The sequence below is a fragment of the Somniosus microcephalus genome, chromosome 10, assembly GCF_052327205.1.
Source record: "Somniosus microcephalus isolate GS21.2 chromosome 10, FLI_Smic_1.0, whole genome shotgun sequence".
In the NCBI taxonomy this organism is placed as follows: Eukaryota; Metazoa; Chordata; class Chondrichthyes; order Squaliformes; family Somniosidae; genus Somniosus; species Somniosus microcephalus.
In genome coordinates this window covers 945,511-970,818 of record NC_140996.1, presented here as the reverse complement: position 1 = coordinate 970,818, position 25,308 = coordinate 945,511, and positions in this window count along the sequence as shown.

Sequence of the window (25,308 nt, the reverse complement as noted above, 5' to 3'; positions counted from 1 at the left end):
AATACCCCGGCAATGTCTGAGTCACCTCCCCCAATGTCTGATTCACCCCCGCAATGTCTGATTCACCCTCGCAATGTCTGATTCACCCCCACCCGGCAATGTCTAATTCTCCACCCCCGCAATGTCTGATTCACCAGCCCCGGCAACGTCAGCATCACCCCACTACCCCGCAATGTCTGATTCACTCCCGCAATGTCTGATTCACTTCCCGCAATGTCTGATTCACCCTCCCAATGTCTGATTCACCCCACCATGTCTGATTCACCCCAGCAATGATTGATTCACTTCCCAGAATGTCTGATTCAGCCCCACAATGTCTGATTCAGCCCCCCATGTCTGATTCACTCCCCGCAATACCTGATTCACCCCCGCAATGTCTGATTCACCCTCGCAATGTTTGATTCACCACCACAAAGTCTGATTCACACTCGCCAATGTCTGATTTAACCCCGCAATGTCTGATTCACCCCCGTAATATCTGACTCACGCCCCCAATGTCGGATTCACCACCCCGCCATGTCTAATTCATCCCGGCAATGTCTGATTTACTCCCGCAATGTCTGATTTACCCCCGCAATGTCTGATTCACCCCCTCAATGCCTGATTCACCCCGCAATGTCTGATTCACCCCGCAATGTCTGATTCACCCCCGCAATGTCTGATTCACCACCGCAATGTCTGATACACCCCCGCAATGTCTGACTCCCTCCCGCAATGTCTGATTCACTCACCGCAATGTCTGATTTAACCCCGCAATGTCTGATTCACCCACCCCCCGCATTGTCTGATTCAGCCACCAATGTCTGATTGAGCCCCGCAAAGTCTGAGTCACCCTCCCCAATGTCTGATTTAACCCCTGCAATGTATGAAACACCACGGCAATGTCTGATTCACCCCCGCAATGTCTGATTCACCCTCGCAATGTCTGATTCACCACCACAAAGTCTGATTCACACTCGCCAATGTCTGATTTAACACCGCAATGTCTGATTCACCCCCGCAATTTTAGATTCAAGCCCCCAAAGTCTGATTCACCCCCGCAATGTCTGATTCAGCCCCGCAATGCCTGATTCAGCCCCGCAATGTCTGAATCACACGGCAATGTCTGATTCACCCCCGCAATGTCTGACTCCGCCCCGCAATGTCTGATTCACCCTCCCCAATGTCTGCTTTACCCCCGCAATGTCTGATTCATCCCCGCAATGACTGATTCACACGCCGCAATGTCTGATTCACGCCCGCAATGTCTGAATCACCTCGCAATGTCTGATTCACCCTCGCAATGTCTGATTCACACCCACCGCAATGTCAGATTTACCCCGCGCAAAGTCTGATTCATCCCGCCACCCTCCCCCCCGCCGCAATATCTGATTCACCCCCCCCGGCAATGTCTGATTCAGACACCAATGCCTGATTTGGCTCCGCAAAGGCTGATTCACCGTCCCCAATGTCTGATTTACCCCGGCAATGTCTGATTCACCCTCGCAATGTCTGATTTACCCTCGCAATGTCTGATTTACACTCCCCAATGTCTGATTTACCCCCGCAATGTATGAAACACCCCGGCAATGTCTGATTCCCCTCCCCCAATGTCTGATTCACCCCCGCAATATCTGATTCACACCCCCACCGCAATGTCTGATTCAGCCCCGCAATGTCTGATTCATCCCACCATGTCTGATTCTCTCCCCCAATATCTGATTCACCCTCCCGCAATGTCTGATTCACACCCGCAATGTCTGATCCACCCTCGCAATGTCTCATTCACCACCACAAAGTCTGATTCACACTTGCCAATGTCTGATTTACCCCCACAATATCTGATTCACCCTCCCCAATGTCTGATTTACCCCCGCAATGTCTCATTCACCCCCGCAATATCAGTTTCACTCCCCACAATATCTGATTCAGCCCCCCGCAATGTCTGCATCACCCCCCACCCCCGCAATGTCTGATTCAGCCACCAATGCCTGATTCAGCCCCGCAAAGTCTGATTCACACTCCCCAATGTCTGATTTACCCCCGCAATGTCTGATTTACCCACGCAATGTCTGATTCACCCCGCAGTGTCTGATTCACCACCCCCCCCATGTCTGATTCAGCCCGGAATGTCTGATTCACCCCGCAATGTCGGATTCACACCCCCGGCATGTCTGATTCATCCCCGCAATGTCTGATTCACTCCCGCAATGCCTGATTCAGCCCCGCAATGCCTGATTAACACCCCCAATGTCTGATTCACTCCCCGCAATGTCTGATTCACTCCCCGCAATGTCTGATTCTCCCCGCAATGTCTCATTCACCTCCGCAATGTCTGATTCACCCCCGCAATGTCTGATTCACCCTGCAATGTCTGATTTACCCCCGCAATGTCCGATTCACCCCCGCAATGTCTGATTCAACCTCGCAAAGTCTGATTCACCCAGCAATGTCTGATTCACCCCCGCAATCTCTGATTCACCCCCGCAATGTCTGATTCACACCGCAATGTCGGATTCACCACCCCGCCATTTCTGATTCATCCCGGAATATCTGATTCACTCCCGCAATGCCTGATTCAGCCCCGCAATGTCTGATTAACACCCCCAATGTCTGATTCACTCCCCGCAATGTCTTATTCACACACCGCAATGTCTGATTCACCCCGCAATGTCTGATTCACTCCCGCAATGTCTGATTCACCCTCGCAATGTCTGATTCACACCCCACGCAAAGTCTGATTAACCCCCCGCAATGTCTGATTCACTCCCCCCGCAACGTCGTAATCACCACCACCCCCGCCGCAATGTCTGATTCAGCCACAAATGTTTGATTCAGCCCCGCAAAGTCTGATTCATCCTCCCCAATGTCTGATTTACCCCCGCAATGTCTCATTCACCCCCGCAATATCAGTTTCACCCCCCGCAATATCTGATTCAGCCCCCCGCAATGTCTGCATCACCACCCACCCCCGCAATGTCTGATTCAGCCACCAATGCCTGATTCAGCCCCGGAAAGTCTGATTCACACTCCCCAATGTCTGATTTACCCCCGCAATGTATGAAATACCCCGGCAATGTCTGAGTCACCTCCCCCAATGTCTGATTCACCCCCGCAATGTCTGATTCACCCTCGCAATGTCTGATTCACCCCCACCCGGCAATGTCTAATTCTCCACCCCCGCAATGTCTGATTCACCAGCCCCGGCAACGTCAGCATCACCCCACTACCCCGCAATGTCTGATTCACTCCCGCAATGTCTGATTCACTTCCCGCAATGTCTGATTCACCCTCCCAATGTCTGATTCACCCCACCATGTCTGATTCACCCCAGCAATGATTGATTCACTTCCCAGAATGTCTGATTCAGCCCCACAATGTCTGATTCAGCCCCCCATGTCTGATTCACTCCCCGCAATACCTGATTCACCCCCGCAATGTCTGATTCACCCTCGCAATGTTTGATTCACCACCACAAAGTCTGATTCACACTCGCCAATGTCTGATTTAACCCCGCAATGTCTGATTCACCCCCGTAATATCTGACTCACGCCCCCAATGTCGGATTCACCACCCCGCCATGTCTAATTCATCCCGGCAATGTCTGATTTACTCCCGCAATGTCTGATTTACCCTCGCAATGTCTGATTCACCCCCTCAATGCCTGATTCACCCCGCAATGTCTGATTCACCCCGCAATGTCTGATTCACCCCCGCAATGTCTGATTCACCACCGCAATGTCTAATACACCCCCGCAATGTCTGACTCCCTCCCGCAATGTCTGATTCACTCACCGCAATGTCTGATTTAACCCCGCAATGTCTGATTCACCCACCCCCCGCATTGTCTGATTCAGCCACCAATGTCTGATTGAGCCCCGCAAAGTCTGAGTCACCCTCCCCAATGTCTGATTTAACCCCTGCAATGTATGAAACACCACGGCAATGTCTGATTCACCCCCGCAATGTCTGATTCACCCTCGCAATGTCTGATTCACCACCACAAAGTCTGATTCACACTCGCCAATGTCTGATTTAACACCGCAATGTCTGATTCACCCCCGCAATTTTAGATTCAAGCCCCCAAAGTCTGATTCACCCCCGCAATGTCTGATTCAACCCGGCAATGTCTGATTCACCCCCCCAATGTCTGATTCACTCCCGCAATGCCTGATTCAGCCCACCCCGTAATGTCTGATTCACTCCTGCAATGTCTGATTCACTCCCCGCAATGTCTGATTCACCCCCGACAATGTCTGATTCACGTCCCCGCAATATTTGATTCACCCTCGCAATATCTGATTTACCCCCGCAATGTCTGCTTCACCACCCCATCCCGCAATGCCTGATTCACACCCACAATGTCTGATTTACCCCCGCAATGTCTGATTCATCCCCGCAATGTCTGATTCTCTCCCGCAATGTCTGATTCATCCGCGCAATGTCTGATTCACTCCCGCAATGTCGGATTCACCCCACCATGTCTGATTCATCCCCGCAATATCTGATTCTCTCCCGCAATGTCTGATTCATCCGCGCAATGTCTGATTCACTGCCCGCAATGTCTGATTTACCCCCACAATGTCTGACTAACCCCCGGAATGTCTGATTCAGCCCGCAATTTTGGAATTCACCCACCGCCATGTCTGATTCATCCCCGCAATGTCTGATTCTCTCCCGCAATGTCTGATTCAGCCCCGCAATGTCTGATTAACCCCCCCATGTCTGTTTTACCCCCACAATGTCTGATTCATCCCCCCCATGTCTGATTCACTGCTTGCAATGTCTCATTTACCACCGCAATGTCTGATTCACCACGCAATGTCTGATTTACCCCTGCAATGGCCGATTCAACCCCGCAATATCCGATTCACCCCCGCAATGTCTGAATCACCCCACAATGTCTGATTCGCTCCCCGCAATGTCTGATTCACCTCGCAATGTCTGATTCACACGCCCCGCAATGTCTGATTTACCCCCCGCAATGTCTGATTCATCCCCCCCGCAATATCTGATTCACCCCCCCCGCAATGTCTGATTCAGACACCAATGTCTGATTCAGCCCCACAAAGGCTGATTCACCCGCCCCAATGTCTGATTTACCCCAGTAATGTCTGATTCACCCCCGCAATGTCTGATTCACCCTCGCAAAGTCTGACTCGCACTCCCCAATGTCTGATTTACCCCCGCAATGTATGAAAGACCCCGACAATGTCTGATTCCCCTCCCCCAATGTCTGATTCACCCCCGCAATGTCTGATTCACCCTCGCAATGTCTGATTAACCCCCACCCCACAATGTCTGATTCACCCCCCTGCAATGTCTGATTCACTTCCGCAATATTTGATTTAACCCTGTAATGTCTGATTCACCCCCCGCAATGTCTGATTCACCCCCGCAATGTCTGATTCACCCTCGCAAAGTCTGATTCACCACCATAAATTCTGATTCACACTCGCCAATGTCAGATTTACCCCCGGAATGTCTGATTCGCATGCGCAATTTCTGATTCATGCCCCCAATATCTGATTCACTCCCGCAATGTCTGATTCACCCCGCAATGCCTGATTCAGCCCCCAGAATGTCTGATTAACTTACCACAATGTCCGATTCGCTCCCGCAATGTCTGATTCACTTACCACAATGTCTGATTCACTCCCGCAATGGCTGATTCACACCTGCAATGTCTGATTCACTTACCACAATTTCTTATTCACTCCCCCAATGCTTGATTCAATCCCGCAATGTCTGATTCACCCCGGAATGTTTAATTCACCCCCAGCAATGTCTGATTCACTCCAGCAATGCCTGATTCACTCCGGCAATGTCCGATTCACCCACTCAATGTCTGATTCACTCCCCCCCGCAATGTCTGAACCACCCCCCCATGTCTGATTCAACCCCGTGACGTCTGATTTACCCCCGCAATGTCTGATTCACCAGGCAATGTCTGATTCACCCCCGCAATGTCTGATTCACCCTGCAATGTCTGATTTACCCCCGCAATGTCCGATTCACCCCAGCAATGTCTGATTCATCCCCACGATTTCTGATTCATCCCCGCGATGTCTGATTCAATCCAGAATGTCTGATTCATCTCCCCCCATGTCTGATTCACTCCCCCCCATGTCTGATTTACCCCTGCAATGTCTGATTTACCTCCGCAATGTCTGATTCACCCGCAATGTCTGATTCACCACCACCGCCACCATGTCTGATTCAGCCCGGAATGTCTGATTCACCCCGCAATGTCGGATTCACTCCCGCAATGTCTGATTCACTTCCCGCAATGTCTGATTCACCCTCCCAATGTCTGATTCACCCCACCATGTCTGATTCACCCCAGCAATGATTGATTCACTTCCCAGAATGTCTGATTCAGCCCCACAATGTCTGATTCAGCCCCCCATGTCTGATTCACTCCCCGCAATACCTGATTCACCCCCGCAATGTCTGATTCACCCTCGCAATGTTTGATTCACCACCACAAAGTCTGATTCACACTCGCCAATGTCTGATTTAACCCCGCAATGTCTGATTCACCCCCGTAATATCTGAGTCACGCCCCCAATGTCGGATTCACCACCCCGCCATGTCTAATTCATCCCGGCAATGTCTGATTTACTCCCGCAATGTCTGATTTACCCCCGCAATGTCTGATTCACCCCCTCAATGCCTGATTCACCCCGCAATGTCTGATTCACCCCGCAATGTCTGATTCACCCCCGCAATGTCTGATTCACCACCGCAATGTCTGATACACCCCTGCAATGTCTGACTCCCTCCCGCAATGTCTGATTCACTCACCGCAATGTCTGATTTAACCCCGCAATGTCTGATTCACCCACCCCCCGCATTGTCTGATTCAGCCACCAATGTCTGATTGAGCCCCGCAAAGTCTGAGTCACCCTCCCCAATGTCTGATTTAACCCCTGCAATGTATGAAACACCACGGCAATGTCTGATTCACCCCCGCAATGTCTGATTCACCCTCGCAATGTCTGATTCACCACCACAAAGTCTGATTCACACTCGCCAATGTCTGATTTAACACCGCAATGTCTGATTCACCCCCGCAATTTTAGATTCAAGCCCCCAAAGTCTGATTCACCCCCGCAATGTCTGATTCAACCCGGCAATGTCTGATTCACCCCCCCAATGTCTGATTCACTCCCGCAATGCCTGATTCAGCCCACCCCGTAATGTCTGATTCACTCCTGCAATGTCTGATTCACTCCCCGCAATGTCTGATTCACCCCCGACAATGTCTGATTCACGTCCCCGCAATATTTGATTCACCCTCGCAATATCTGATTTACCCCCGCAATGTCTGCTTCACCACCCCATCCCGCAATGCCTGATTCACACCCACAATGTCTGATTTACCCCCGCAATGTCTGATTCATCCCCGCAATGTCTGATTCTCTCCCGCAATGTCTGATTCATCCGCGCAATGTCTGATTCACTCCCGCAATGTCGGATTCACCCCACCATGTCTGATTCATCCCCGCAATATCTGATTCTCTCCCGCAATGTCTGATTTACCCCCACAATGTCTGACTAACCCCCGGAATGTCTGATTCAGCCCGCAATTTTGGAATTCACCCCACCGCCATGTCTGATTCATCCCCGCAATGTCTGATTCTCTCCCGCAATGTCTGATTCAGCCCCGCAATGTCTGATTAACCCCCCCATGTCTGTTTTACCCCCACAATGTCTGATTCATCCCCCCCATGTCTGATTCACTGCTTGCAATGTCTCATTTACCACCGCAATGTCTGATTCACCACGCAATGTCTGATTTACCCCTGCAATGGCCGATTCAACCCCGCAATATCCGATTCACCCCCGCAATGTCTGAATCACCCCACAATGTCTGATTCGCTCCCCGCAATGTCTGATTCACCTCGCAATGTCTGATTCACACGCCCCGCAATGTCTGATTTACCCCCCGCAATGTCTGATTCATCCCCCCCCGCAATATCTGATTCACCCCCCCCGCAATGTCTGATTCAGACACCAATGTCTGATTCAGCCCCACAAAGGCTGATTCACCCGCCCCAATGTCTGATTTACCCCAGTAATGTCTGATTCACCCCCGCAATGTCTGATTCACCCTCGCAAAGTCTGACTCGCACTCCCCAATGTCTGATTTACCCCCGCAATGTATGAAAGACCCCGACAATGTCTGATTCCCCTCCCCCAATGTCTGATTCACCCCCGCAATGTCTGATTCACCCTCGCAATGTCTGATTAACCCCCACCCCACAATGTCTGATTCACCCCCCTGCAATGTCTGATTCACTTCCGCAATATTTGATTTAACCCTGTAATGTCTGATTCACCCCCCGCAATGTCTGATTCACCCCCGCAATGTCTGATTCACCCTCGCAAAGTCTGATTCACCACCATAAATTCTGATTCACACTCGCCAATGTCAGATTTACCCCCGGAATGTCTGATTCGCATGCGCAATTTCTGATTCATGCCCCCAATATCTGATTCACTCCCGCAATGTCTGATTCACCCCGCAATGCCTGATTCAGCCCCCAGAATGTCTGATTAACTTACCACAATGTCCGATTCGCTCCCGCAATGTCTGATTCACTTACCACAATGTCTGATTCACTCCCGCAATGGCTGATTCACACCTGCAATGTCTGATTCACTTACCACAATTTCTTATTCACTCCCCCAATGCTTGATTCAATCCCGCAATGTCTGATTCACCCCGGAATGTTTAATTCACCCCCAGCAATGTCTGATTCACTCCAGCAATGCCTGATTCACTCCGGCAATGTCCGATTCACCCACTCAATGTCTGATTCACTCCCCCCCGCAATGTCTGAACCACCCCCCCATGTCTGATTCAACCCCGTGACGTCTGATTTACCCCCGCAATGTCTGATTCACCAGGCAATGTCTGATTCACCCCCGCAATGTCTGATTCACCCTGCAATGTCTGATTTACCCCCGCAATGTCCGATTCACCCCAGCAATGTCTGATTCATCCCCACGATTTCTGATTCATCCCCGCGATGTCTGATTCAATCCAGAATGTCTGATTCATCTCCCCCCATGTCTGATTCACGCCCCCCCATGTCTGATTTACCCCCGCAATGTCTGATTTACCTCCGCAATGTCTGATTCACCCCGCAATGTCTGATTCACCACCACCGCCACCATGTCTGATTCAGCCCGGAATGTCTGATTCACCCCGCAATGTCGGATTCACTCCCGCAATGTCTGATTCACTTCCCGCAATGTCTGATTCACCCTCCCAATGTCTGATTCACCCCACCATGTCTGATTCACCCCAGCAATGATTGATTCACTTCCCAGAATGTCTGATTCAGCCCCACAATGTCTGATTCAGCCCCCCATGTCTGATTCACTCCCCGCAATACCTGATTCACCCCCGCAATGTCTGATTCACCCTCGCAATGTTTGATTCACCACCACAAAGTCTGATTCACACTCGCCAATGTCTGATTTAACCCCGCAATGTCTGATTCACCCCCGCAATGTCTGATTCACCCTCGCAAAGTCTGACTCGCACTCCCCAATGTCTGATTTACCCCCGCAATGTATGAAAGACCCCGACAATGTCTGATTCCCCTCCCCCAATGTCTGATTCACCCCCGCAATGTCTGATTCACCCTCGCAATGTCTGATTAACCCCCACCCCACAATGTCTGATTCACCCCCCTGCAATGTCTGATTCACTTCCGCAATATTTGATTTAACCCTGTAATGTCTGATTCACCCCCCGCAATGTCTGATTCACCCCCGCAATGTCTGATTCACCCTCGCAAAGTCTGATTCACCACCATAAATTCTGATTCACACTCGCCAATGTCAGATTTACCCCCGGAATGTCTGATTCGCATGCGCAATTTCTGATTCATGCCCCCAATATCTGATTCACTCCCGCAATGTCTGATTCACCCCGCAATGCCTGATTCAGCCCCCAGAATGTCTGATTAACTTACCACAATGTCCGATTCGCTCCCGCAATGTCTGATTCACTTACCACAATGTCTGATTCACTCCCGCAATGGCTGATTCACACCTGCAATGTCTGATTCACTTACCACAATTTCTTATTCACTCCCCCAATGCTTGATTCAATCCCGCAATGTCTGATTCACCCCGGAATGTTTAATTCACCCCCAGCAATGTCTGATTCACTCCAGCAATGCCTGATTCACTCCGGCAATGTCCGATTCACCCACTCAATGTCTGATTCACTCCCCCCCGCAATGTCTGAACCACCCCCCCATGTCTGATTCAACCCCGTGACGTCTGATTTACCCCCGCAATGTCTGATTCACCAGGCAATGTCTGATTCACCCCCGCAATGTCTGATTCACCCTGCAATGTCTGATTTACCCCCGCAATGTCCGATTCACCCCAGCAATGTCTGATTCATCCCCACGATTTCTGATTCATCCCCGCGATGTCTGATTCAATCCAGAATGTCTGATTCATCTCCCCCCATGTCTGATTCACTCCCCCCCATGTCTGATTTACCCCCGCAATGTCTGATTTACCTCCGCAATGTCTGATTCACCCCGCAATGTCTGATTCACCACCACCGCCACCATGTCTGATTCAGCCCGGAATGTCTGATTCACCCCGCAATGTCGGATTCACTCCCGCAATGTCTGATTCACTTCCCGCAATGTCTGATTCACCCTCCCAATGTCTGATTCACCCCACCATGTCTGATTCACCCCAGCAATGATTGATTCACTTCCCAGAATGTCTGATTCAGCCCCACAATGTCTGATTCAGCCCCCCATGTCTGATTCACTCCCCGCAATACCTGATTCACCCCCGCAATGTCTGATTCACCCTCGCAATGTTTGATTCACCACCACAAAGTCTGATTCACACTCGCCAATGTCTGATTTAACCCCGCAATGTCTGATTCACCCCCGTAATATCTGAGTCACGCCCCCAATGTCGGATTCACCACCCCGCCATGTCTAATTCATCCCGGCAATGTCTGATTTACTCCCGCAATGTCTGATTTACCCCCGCAATGTCTGATTCACCCCCTCAATGCTGATTCACCCCGCAATGTCTGATTCACCCCGCAATGTCTGATTCACCCCCGCAATGTCTGATTCACCACCGCAATGTCTGATACACCCCCGCAATGTCTGACTCCCTCCCGCAATGTCTGATTCACTCACCGCAATGTCTGATTTAACCCGCAATGTCTGATTCACCCACCCCCCGCATTGTCTGATTCAGCCACCAATGTCTGATTGAGCCCCGCAAAGTCTGAGTCACCCTCCCCAATGTCTGATTTAACCCCTGCAATGTATGAAACACCACGGCAATGTCTGATTCACCCCCGCAATGTCTGATTCACCCTCGCAATGTCTGATTCACCACCACAAAGTCTGATTCACACTCGCCAATGTCTGATTTAACACCGCAATGTCTGATTCACCCCCGCAATTTTAGATTCAAGCCCCAAAGTCTGATTCACCCCCGCAATGTCTGATTCAACCCGGCAATGTCTGATTCACCCCCCCAATGTCTGATTCACTCCCGCAATGCCTGATTCAGCCCACCCCGCAATGTCTGATTCACTCCTGCAATGTCTGATTCACTCCCCGCAATGTCTGATTCACCCCCGACAATGTCTGATTCACGTCCCCGCAATATTTGATTCACCCTCGCAATATCTGATTTACCCCCGCAATGTCTGCTTCACCACCCCATCCCGCAATGCCTGATTCACACCCACAATGTCTGATTTACCCCCGCAATGTCTGATTCATCCCCGCAATATCTGATTCTCTCCCGCAATGTCTGATTCATCCGCGCAATGTCTGATTCACTGCCCGCAATGTCTGATTTACCCCCACAATGTCTGACTAACCCCCGGAATGTCTGATTCAGCCCGCAATTTTGGAATTCACCCCACCGCCATGTCTGATTCATCCCCGCAATGTCTGATTCTCTCCCGCAATGTCTGATTCAGCCCCGCAATGTCTGATTAACCCCCCCATGTCTGTTTTACCCCCACAATGTCTGATTCATCCCCCCCATGTCTGATTCACTGCTTGCAATGTCTCATTTACCACCGCAATGTCTGATTCACCACGCAATGGCTGATTCACACCTGCAATGTCTGATTCACTTACCACAATTTCTTATTCACTCCCCCAATGCTTGATTCAATCCCGCAATGTCTGATTCACCCCGGAATGTTTAATTCACCCCCAGCAATGTCTGATTCACTCCAGCAATGCCTGATTCACTCCGGCAATGTCCGATTCACCCACTCAATGTCTGATTCACTCCCCCCCGCAATGTCTGAACCACCCCCCCATGTCTGATTCAACCCCGTGACGTCTGATTTACCCCCGCAATGTCTGATTCACCAGGCAATGTCTGATTCACCCCCGCAATGTCTGATTCACCCTGCAATGTCTGATTTACCCCCGCAATGTCCGATTCACCCCAGCAATGTCTGATTCATCCCCACGATTTCTGATTCATCCCCGCGATGTCTGATTCAATCCAGAATGTCTGATTCATCCCCCCCCATGTCTGATTCACTCCCCCCCATGTCTGATTTACCCCCGCAATGTCTGATTTACCTCCGCAATGTCTGATTCACCCCGCAATGTCTGATTCACCACCACCGCCACCATGTCTGATTCAGCCCGGAATGTCTGATTCACCCCGCAATGTCGGATTCACCCCTCCCGCCATGTCTCATTCACCCCCGCAATATCTGATTCACCCTGCAATGTCTGATTCACCCCGCAATGTCTGATTCACCACCACCGCCCCCATGTCTGATTCACCCCGCAATGTCGGATTCACCCCCCCCGCCATGTCTCATTCACCCCCGCAATATCTGATTCACCCTGCAATGTCTGATTTACCCCCGCAATGTCTGATTCATCCCCCCCATGTCTGATTCACTGCCCGCAATGGCTGATTTACCCCCACAATGTCTGACTTTCCCCCGGAATGTCTGATTCAGCCCGCAATGTCGGATTCACCCCACCCGCCATGTCTGATTCATCCCCGCAATGTCTGATTCTCTCCCGCAATGTCTGATTCATCCGCGCAATGTCTGATTCTCTCCCGCAATGTCTGATTCATCCCCGCAATGTCTGATTCTCTCCCGCAATGTCTGTTTCATCCGCGCAATGTCTGATTCACTCCGCAATGTCGGATTCACCCACCGCCATGTCTGATTCATCCCAGCAATATCTGATTCTCTCCCGCAATGTCTGATTCATCCGCGCAATGTCTGATTCACTGCCCGCAATGTCTGATTTACCCCCACAATGTCTGACTAACCCCCGAATGGTCTGATTCAGCCCGCAATTTTGGAATTCACCCCACCGCCATGTCTGATTCATCCCCGCAATGTCTGATTCTCTCCCGCAATGTCTGATTCAGCCCCGCAATGTCTGATTAACCCCCCATGTCTGTTTTACCCCCACAATGTCTGATTCATCCCCCCCATGTCTGATTCACTGCTTGCATTGTCTCATTTACCACCGCAATGTCTGATTCACCACGCAATGTCTGATTCACCCCCCGCAATCTCTGATTCACCCCGCAATGCCTGATTTACCCCTGCAATGGCCGATTCAACCCCGCAATGTCCGATTCACCCCCGCAATGTCTGATTCACCCCGCAATGTCTGATTCACTCCCGCAATGTCCCATTCACCCCCGCAATGTCCGATTCACCCCTGCAATGTGTGATTCACCCTCGCAATGTCTGATTCACACTCCTCCGCAATGTCTGATTTACCCCCCGCAATGTCTGATTCATCCCCCCCCGCAATATCTGATTCACCCCCCCCGCAATGTCTGATTCAGACACCAATGTCTGATTCAGCCCCACAAAGGCTGATTCACCCGCCCCAATGTCTGATTTACACCCGGTAATGTCTGATTCATCCCCACAATGTCTGATTCACCCTCGCAAAGTCTGACTCGCTCTCCCAATGTCTGATTTACCCCCGCAATGTATGAAAGACCCCGACAATGTCTGATTCCCCCCCCATGTCTGATTCACCCCCGCAATGTCTGATTCACCCTCGCAATGTCTGATTAACCCCCACCCCACAATGTCTGATTCACCCCCCTGCAATGTCTGATTCACTTCCGCAATATTTGATTTAACCCTGTAATGTCTGATTCACCCCCCGCAATGTCTGATTCACCCCCGCAATGTCTGATTCACCCTCGCAAAGTCTGATTCACCACCACAAATTCTGATTCACACTCGCCAATGTCAGATTTACCCCCGGAATGTCTGATTCGCATGCGCAATTTCTGATTCATGCCCCCAATATCTGATTCACTCCCGCAATGTCTGATTCAGCCCCCAGAATGTCTGATTAACTTACCACAATGTCCGATTCGCTCCCGCAATGTCTGATTCACCTTACCACAATGTCTGATTCACTCCCGCAATGGCTGATTCACACCTGCAATGTCTGATTCACTTACACAATTTCTTATTCACTCCCCAATGTCTGATTCAATCCCGCAATGTCTGATTCACCCCGGAATGTTTAATTCACCCCCAGCAATGTCTGATTCACTCAGCAATGCCTGATTCACTCCGGCAATGTCCGATTCACCCACTCAATGTCTGATTCACTCCCCCCCGCAATGTCTGAACACCCCCCATGTCTGATTCAACCCCGTGATGTCTGATTCACCCCCGCAATGTCTGATTTACCCCCGCAATGTCTGATTCACCAGGCAATGTCTGATTCACCCCCGCAATGTCTGATTCACCCTGCAATGTCTGATTTAACCCCCGCAATGTCCGATTCACCCCACAATGTCTGATTCACCCCCTAATGTCTGATTTAACCCCGCAATGTCTGATTTACCCCGCAATGTCTGATTCACCCCGCAATGTCTGATTCACCCCCCCCGCCATGTCTGATTCATCCCCGCAATGTATGATCACCACCCTACCCCGCCGTGTCTCATTCAGCCCGGAATGTCTCATCCACCCTCGCAATGTCTGATTTACCCCTGCAATGTCCGATTCACCCCAGCAATGTCTGATTTACCCCCGCAATGTCCGATTCACCCCCACAATGTCTGATTCAACCTTGCAAAGTTTGATTCACCCCCGCGATTTCTGATTCATCACCGCGATGTCTGCTCAATCCAGAATGTCTGATTCATCCCCCCCATGTCTGATTCACCCCTAATGTCTGATTTAACCCCGCAATGTCTGATTTACCCCCGCAACGTCTGATTCACCCCGCAATGTCTGATTTACCTCCCCGCCATGTCTGATTCATCCCCGCAATGTCTGATTCACTTCCGCAATGCCTGATTCAGCCCCGCAATGTCTGATTCACCTCCCCGCCATGTCTGATTCAACCTCGCAATGTCTGATTCACACCAGCAATGTCTGATTCACCCCTGTGATGACTGATTCACCCCCGCAATGTCTGATTCACCCCCGCAATGTCCGATTCACCCCCGCAATGTCTGAATCAGCCCCGTGATGTCTGATTCACCCCCGCAATGTCTGATTCACCCTGCAATGTCTGATTTACCCCGCAATGTCTGATTTACCCCCGCAATGCCTGATTCAGCCCCGCAATGTCTGATTAACCCCCGCAATGTCTGATTTAACCCTGCAATGTCTGATTCAACCTCGCAATGTCTGATTCACCCCAGCGATGTCTGATTCAACCCCGCAATGTCTGATTCAACCCCGCAATGTCTGATTCAACCCCGCAATGTCTGATTCAACCCCGCAATGTCTGATTCACTCCGCAATGCCTGATTTACCCCTGCAATGGCCGATTCAACCCCGCAATGTCTGATTCACCACTCAATGTCTGATTTACCCCCGCAATGTCCGATTCATCCCCCCATGGCTGATTCACTGCTTGCAATGTCTCATTTACCCCCGCAATATCTGATTCACCCCCGCAATGTCTGATTCACCCCCACAATCTCTGATTCACCCCGCAATGCCTGATTTACCCCTGCAATGGCCGATTCAACCCCGCAATGTCCGATTCACCCCCGCAATGTCTGAAACACCCCACAATGTCTGATTCACCCCCGCAATGTCTGATTCGTCCCCGCAATGTCCGATTCACCCCCGCAATGTCTGATTCACCCCCGCAATGTCTGATTCACTTCCGCAATGTCTGATTCGCTCCCCGCAATGTCTGATTCACCCTCGCAATGTCTGATTCACACCCCCCGCAATGTCGGATAACCCCCCGCAATGTCTGATTCATACCCCCCCGCAATATCTGATTCACCCCCCCCCGCAACCAATGTCTGATTCAGCACCACAAAGGCTGATTCACCCGACCCAATGTCTGATTCACCCCCGCAATGTCTGATTCACCCTCGCAATATTTGATTTAACCCTGCAATGTCTGATTCACCCCCCGCAATGTCTGATTCATGCCCCCAATGTCTGATTCACCCCCTCAATGTCTGATTCACCCTCGCAATGTCTGATTAACCCCCACCCCACAATGTCTGATTCACCCCCCTGCAATGTCTGATTCACTTCCGCAATATTTGATTTAACCCTGTAATGTCTGATTCACCCCCCGCAATGTCTGATTCACCCCCGCAATGTCTGATTCACCCCCGCAATGTCTGATTCACCCTCGCAAAGTCTGATTCACCACCACAAATTCTGATTCACACTCGCCAATGTCAGATTTACCCCCGGAATGTCTGATTCGCATGCGCAATTTCTGATTCATGCCCCCAATATCTGATTCACTCCCGCAATGTCTGATTCACCCCGCAATGCCTGATTCAGCTCCCAGAATGTCTGATTAACTTACCACAATGTCCGATTCGCTCCCGCAATGTCTGATTCACTTACCACAATGTCTGATTCACTCCCGCAATGGCTGATTCACACCTGCAATGTCTGATTCACTTACCACAATTTTTTATTCACTCCCCCAATGTCTGATTCAATCCCGCAATGTCTGATTCACCCCGGAATGTTTAATTCACCCCCAGCAATGTCTGATTCACTCCAGCAATGCCTGATTCACTCCGGCAATGTCCGATTCACCCACTCAATGTCTGATTCACTCCCACCCGCAATGTCTGAACCACCCCCCCATGTCTGATTCAACCCCGTGATGTCTGATTCACCCCCGCAATGTCTGATTTACCCCCGCAATGTCTGATTCACCAGGCAATGTCTGATTCACCCCCGCAATGTCTGATTCACCCTGCAATGTCTGATTCACCCTGCAATGTCTGATTTACCCCCGCAATGTCCGATTCACCCCACAATGTCTGATTCACCCCCTAATGTCTGATTTAACCCCGCAATGTCTGATTTACCCCCACAATGTCTGATTCACCCTGCAATGTCTGATTCACCCCCCCGCCATATCTGATTCATCCCCGCAATTTATGATTCACCACCCCACCCCGCCGTGTCTGATTCAGCCCGGAATGTCTCATTCACCCTCGCAATGTCTGATTTACCCCTGCAATGTCCGATTCACCCCAGCAATGTCTGATTTACCCCCGCAATGTCCGATTCACCCCCACAATGTCTGATTCAACCTTGCAATGTTTGATTCACCCCCGCGATTTCTGATTCATCACCGCGATGTCTGATTCAATCCAGAATGTCTGATTCATCCCCCCCATGTCTGATTCACCCCCTAATGTCTGATTTAACCCCGCAATGTCTGATTTACCCCCGCAATGTCTGATTCACCCCGTCTGATTTAACCCCGCAATGTCTGATTTACCCCCGCAATGTCTGATTCACCCCGCAATGTCTGATTCACCTCCCCGCCATGTCTGATTCATCCCCGCAATGTCTGATTCACTTCCGCAATGCCTGATTCAGCCCCGCAATGTCTGATTAACCCCCGCAATGTCTGATTCAACCCCGCAATGTCTGATTCAACCTCGCAATGTCTGATTCACACCAGCGATGTCTGATTCACCCGTGATGTCTGATTCACCCCCGCAATGTCCGATTCACCCCCGCAATGTCTGAATCAGCCCCGTGATGTCTGATTCACCCCCGCAATGTCTGATTCACCCTGCAATGTCTGATTTACCCCGCAATGTCTGATTTACCCCCGCAATGCCTGATTAACCCCCGCAATGTCTGATTAACCCCCGCAATGTCTGATTCAACCCTGCAATGTCTGATTCAATCCCGCAATGTCTGATTCACCCCGGAATGTTTAATTCACCCCCAGCAATGTCTGATTCACTCCAGCAATGCCTGATTCACTCCGGCAATGTCCGATTCACCCACTCAATGTCTGATTCACTCCCACCCGCAATGTCTGAACCACCCCCCCATGTCTGATTCAACCCCGTGATGTCTGATTCACCCCCGCAATGTCTGATTTACCCCCGCAATGTCTGATTCACCAGGCAATGTCTGATTCACCCCCGCAATGTCTGATTCACCCTGCAATGTCTGATTCACCCTGCAATGTCTGATTTACCCCCGCAATGTCCGATTCACCCCACAATGTCTGATTCACCCCCTAATGTCTGATTTAACCCCGCAATGTCTGATTTACCCCCGCAATGTCTGATTCACCCTGCAATGTCTGATTCACCCCCCCGCCATGTCTGATTCATCCCCGCAATTTATGATTCACCACCCCACCCCGCCGTGTCTGATTCAGCCCGGAATGTCTCATTCACCCTCGCAATGTCTGATTTACCCCTGCAATGTCCGATTCACCCCAGCAATGTCTGATTTACCCCCGCAATGTCCGATTCACCCCCACAATGTCTGATTCAACCTTGCAATGTTTGATTCACCCCCGCGATTTCTGATTCATCACCGCGATGTCTGATTCAATCCAGAATGTCTGATTCATCCCCCCCATGTCTGATTCACCCCCTAATGTCTGATTTAACCCCGCAATGTCTGATTTACCCCCGCAATGTCTGATTCACCCCGCAATGTCTGATTCACCTCCCCGCCATGTCTGATTCATCCCCGCAATGTCTGATTCACTTCCGCAATGCCTGATTCAGCCCCGCAATGTCTGATTAACCCCCGCAATGTCTGATTCAACCCCGCAATGTCTGATTCAACCTCGCAATGTCTGATTCACACCAGCGATGTCTGATTCACCCGTGATGTCTGATTCACCCCCGCAATGTCCGATTCACCCCCGCAATGTCTGAATCAGCCCCGTGATGTCTGATTCACCCCCGCAATGTCTGATTCACCCTGCAATGTCTGATTTACCCCGCAATGTCTGATTTACCCCCGCAATGCCTGATTAACCCCCGCAATGTCTGATTAACCCCCGCAATGTCTGATTCAACCCTGCAATGTCTGATTCAACCTCGCAATGTCTGATTCAACCCCGCAATGTCTGATTCAACCCCGCAATGTCTGATTCAACCCCGCAATGTCTGATTCAACCCCGCAATGTCTGATTCAACCCCGCAATGTCTGATTTACCCACGCAATGTCTGATTCACCACGCAATGTCTGATTCACCCCCGCAATCTCTGATTCACCCCGCAATGCCTGATTTACCCCTGCAATGGCCGATTCAACCCCGCAATGTCTGATTCACCACTCAATGTCTGATTTACCCCCGCAATGTCCGATTCATCCCCCCATGGCTGATTCACTGCTTGCAATGACTCATTTACCCCCGCAATATCTGATTCACCCCCGCAATGTCTGATTCACCCCCACAATCTCTGATTCACCCCGCAATGCCTGATTTACCCCTGCAATGGCCGATTCAACCCCGCAATGTCTGATTCACCACTCAATGTCCGATTCACCCCCGCAATGTCTGATTCACCCCCGCAATGTCTGATTCACCCTCGCAATGTCTGATTCACACCCCCCGCAATGTCGGATAACCCCCCGCAATGTCTGATTCATACCCCCCCCCGCAATATCTGATTCACCCCCCCCCCGCAACCAATGTCTGATTCAGCACCACAAAGGCTGATTCACCCGCCCCAATGTCTGATTTACCCCGGTAATGTCTGATTCACCCCCGCAATGTCTGATTCACCCTCGCAATATTTGATTTAACCCTGCAATGTCTGATTCACCCCCCGCAATGTCTGATTCATGCCCCCAATGTCTGATTCACCCCCTCAATGTCTGATTCATCCCCGCAATGTCTGATTCACCCCGCAATGCCTGATTCAGCCCCCAGAATGTCTGATTCACTTACCACAATGTCTGATTCACTCCGGCAATGTCTGATTCACCCACTCAATGTCTGATTCACTCCCCCCCGCAATGTCTGAACCACCCCCCCCATGTCTGATTCAACCCCGTGACGTCTGATTCACCCCCGCAATGTCTGATTTACCCCCGCAATGTCTGATTCACCAGGCAATGTCTGATTCACCCCCGCAATGTCTGATTCACCCCGCAATGTCTGATTTACCCTCGCAATGTCCGAATCACCCCAGCAATGTCTGATTCACCCCCGCGATTTCTGATTCATCCCCGCGATGTCTGATTCAATCCAGAATGTCTGATTCATCCCCCCATGTCTGATTCACCCCGTGATGTCTGATTTACCCCCGCAATGTCTGATTCAACCCCGCAATGTCTGAGTCAACATCGCAATGTCTGATTCACCCCAGCAATGTCTGATTCACCCGTGATGTCTGATTCAACCCCGCAATGTCTGATTCACCCCCGCAATGTCTGATTCACCCCCGCAATGTCCGATTCACCCCAACGTCTGATTCACCCCCGTGATGTCTGATTCACCCCCGCAATCTCTGATTTACCCCCGCAATGTCTGATTCACCACGCAATGTCTGATTTACCCCCGCAATGTCTGATTCACCCTGCAATGTCTGATTTACCCCCGCAATGTCCGATTCACCCCCGCAATGTCTGATTCACTCCCCCCGCAATGTCGTAATCACCCCCCCTGCAATGTCTGATTCAACCCCGCAAAGTCTGATTCACCCTCCCCAATGTCTGATTTACCCCCGCAATGTCTCATTCACCCCCGCAATGTCAGATTCACCCTCGCAATGTCTGATTCACCCCCACACAGCAATGTCTGATTCACCACCTCCGCAATGTCTGATTCACTTACCGCAATGTCTGATTCACCCTCCCAATGTTTGATTCACCCCCCCATGTCTGATTCACCCCAGCAATCACTTATTCACTTCCCACAATGTCTGATTCAGCCCCGCAATGTCTGATTCAGCCCCCCATGTCTGATTCACTCCCCGCCATGTCTGATTCAACCCCACAATGTCTGATTCACCACCGCAATGTCTGATTCACCCCCGTAATGTCTGATTCACCCCGCAATGTCTGATTCACCCCCACAATGTCTGATTCACCCCCGAAATGTCCGATTCACCCCCGCAATGTCTGATTTACCCCGCAATGTCTGACTCACCCCAGCGATGTCTGATTCACCCCCACAATGTCTGATTCAACCCCGCAATGTCTGATTCACCCCCGCAATGTCTGATTCAACCCCGCAATGTCTGATTCACCCCCGCAAATGTCTGATTCACCCCCGCAATGTCTGATTCACCCCCGCAATGTCTGATTCACCCCCGCAATGTCTGATTCACCCCCGCAATGTCTGATTCACCCCCGCAATGTCTGATTCACCCCCGCAATGTCTGATTCAACCCCGCAATGTCTGATTCAACCCCACAATGTCTGATTCACCACCGCAATGTCTGATTCACCCCCGTAATGTCTGATTCACCCCGCAATGTCTGATTCACCCCCACAATGTCTGATTCACCCCCGAAATGTCCGATTCACCCCCGCAATGTCTGATTTACCCCGCAATGTCTGACTCACCCCAGCGATGTCTGATTCACCCCCACAATGTCTGATTCACCCCCGCAATGTCTGATTCACTCCCGCAATGTCTGAATCAGCCCCGCAATGTCTGATTCACCCCCGCAATGTCTGATTCACCCCCGCAATGTCTGATTCACCGCCGCAATGTCTGATTCACCCCCGCAATGTCTGATTCACCCCCGCAATGTCTGATTCACCCCCGCAATGTCTGATTCACCCCCGCAATGTCTGATTCACCCCCCGCAATGTCTGATTCACCCCCGCGATGTCCGATTCACCCCCGCGATGTCTGATTCACCCCCGTGATGTCTGATTCACCCCCGCAATGTCTGATTTACCCCCGCAATTTCTGATTCACCACGCAATGTCTGATTTACCCCCACAATGTCTGATTCACCCTGCAATGTCTGATTTACCCCCGCAATGTCCGATTCACCCCCGGAATGTCTGATTCAACCTCGGAATGTCTGATTAACACCCCCAATGCCTGATTCACTCCCCGCAATGTCTGATTCACACACCACAATGTCTGATTCAGCCCTGCAATGTCTGATTCACCCTGCAAAGTCTGATTTACCCCCGCAATGTCTGACTTACCCCCCCAATATCTGATTCACTCCCCGCAATGTCTGATTCACTCACTGCAATGTCTCATTCACCTCCGCAATGTCTGATTCACCCCGCAATGTCTCATTCACCTCCGCAATGTCTGATTAACCACCGCAATGTCTGATTCACTCCGCAATGTCTGATTCACCCCAGCAATATCTGATTCACCCCCGTGATGTCTGATTCACCCCCGCAATGTCTGATTTAACCCCGCAATGTCTGATTCACCACGCAATGTCTGATTCAGCCCCGCAATGTCTGATTCACACCCGCAATGTCTGATTCAACCTCGCAATGTCTGATTCACCCCAGCAATGTCTGATTCACCCCCGCAATCTCTGATTTACCCCCACAATGTCTGACTCACTTCCCGCAATGTCTGATTCAGCCCCGCAATGTCTGATTCACCCCCCCCGCCATTTCTGATTCATCCCCGCAATATCTGATTCACTCCCGCAATGCCTGATTCAGCCCCGGAATATCTGATTAACACCCCCAATGTCTGACTCACTTCCCGCAATGTCTGATTCACACGCCGCAATGTCTGATACACACCGCAATGTCTCATTCACCCCCGCAATGTCTGATTCACCCCCGCAATGTCTGATTCACCCCCGCAAAGTCTGATTCACCCCCGCAATGTCTGATTCACCCCCGCAATGTCTGATTCACTCCCCGCAATGTCTGATTCACTCCCCCCGCAATGTCATAATCACCCCACCCCGCAATGTCTGATCCAGCCACCAATGTCTGATTCAACCCCGCAAATTCTGATTCACCCTCCCCAATGTCTGATTTACCCCCGCAATGTCTCATTCACTCCCGCAATGTCAGTTTCACACCCCGCAATGTCTGTTTCAGCCCCCCGCTATGTCTGAATCACCCCCCACCCCCGCAATGTCTGATTCAGGCACCAATGTCTGATTCAGTCCCGCAAAGTCTGATTCACCCTCCCCAATGTCTGATTTACCCCCGCAATGTATGAAACACCCCGGCAATGTCTGATTCACCTCCCCCAATGTCTGATTCACCCCCGCAATGTCTGATTCACCCTCGCAATGTCTGATTCACCCCCACACAGCAATGTCTGATTCACCACCCCCGCAATGTCTGATTCACTCCCGCAATGTTTGATTTAACCCCGCAATGTCTGATTCACTTCCCACAATGTCTGATTCAGCCCCAACGCAATGTCTGATTCAGCCACCAATGTCTGATTCACTCCCCGCCATATCTGATTCACTCGGCGCAATGTCTGATTCACCCCCACAATGTCTGATTCACCCCCGCAATGTCCGATTCACCCCCGCAATTTCTGATTTACCCCGCAATGTCTGATTCACTCCCCGCAATGTCTGATTCACCCTCGCAATGTCTGATTCACTCCCCCCGCAATGTCTGATTCAGCCCAACGCAATGTCTGATTCAGCCACCAATGTCTGATTCAGCACCGCAAAGTCTGATTCGCCCTCCCCAATGTCTGATTTACCCCCGTAATGCCTGATTCACCCCCCGCAATGTCTGAATCACCCCCCCACCCCGCACCATGTCTGATTCAGCCACCAATATCTGATTCAGCCCCGCAAAGTCTGATTCACACTCCCCAATGTCTGATTTACCCCCGCAATGTATGAAGCACCCTGGCAAAGTCTGATTCACCTCCCCCAATGTCTGATTCAACCCCGCAATGTATGATTCACCACCGCAATGTCTGATTCACCCCCGTAATGTCTCATTCACCTCGCAATGTCTGATTCACCCCAGCAATGTCTGATTCACCCCTGTGATGTCTGATTCAACCCCACAATGTCTGATTCACCCCCGCAATGTCTGATTCACCCCCGCAATGTACGATTCACCCCCGCAATGTCTGATTCACCCCGCAATGTCTGATTTACCCCCGCAATGTCTGATTCACCACGCTATTTCTGATTTACCCCCGCAATGTCTGATTCACCCTGCAATGTCTGATTTACCCCCGCAATGTCCGATTCACCCCCGCAATGTCTGATTCAACCTCGGAATGTTTGATTCGCCCCAGCAATGTCTGATTCACCCCCGCAATGCCTGATTCAGCCCCGCAATGTCTGAATCACACGGCAATGTCTGATTCACCCCCGCAATGTCTGATTCCGCCCCGCAATGACTGATTCACACGCCGCAATGTCTGATTCACGCCCGCAATGTCTGAATCACCCCGCAATGTCTGATTCACCCTCGCAATGTCTGATTCACACCCACCGCAATGTCAGATTTACCCCCCGCAATGTCTGATTCATCCCGCCCCCCCCCCCCGCCGCAATATCTGATTCACCCCCCCGGCAATGTCTGATTCAGACACCAATGTCTGATTTGGCTCCGCAAAGGCTGATTCACCGTCCCCAATGTCTGATTTACCCCGGCAATGTCTGATTCACCCTCGCAATGTCTTATTCCCCTCCCCCAATGTCTGATTCACCCCCGCAATATCTGATTCACACCCCCACCGCAATGTCTGATTCAGCCCCGCAATGTCTGATTCATCCCACCATGTCTGATTCTCTCCCCCAATATCTGATTCACCCTCACGCAATGTCTGATTCACACCCGCAATGTCTGATCCACCCTCGCAATGTCTCATTCACCACCACAAAGTCTGATTCACACTTGCCAATGTCTGATTTACCCCCACAATATCTGATTCACCACCGCAAAGTCTGATTCACCCTCCCCAATGTCTGATTTACCCCGGCAATGTCTGATTCACCCTCGCAAAGTCTGATTCATGCTCCCCATAGTCTGATTTTCCCCGGCAATATCTGATTCACCCCCACAATGTCTGATTCACCCTAGCAAAGTCTGATTCACACTTCCCAATGTGTGATTTACCCCCGCAA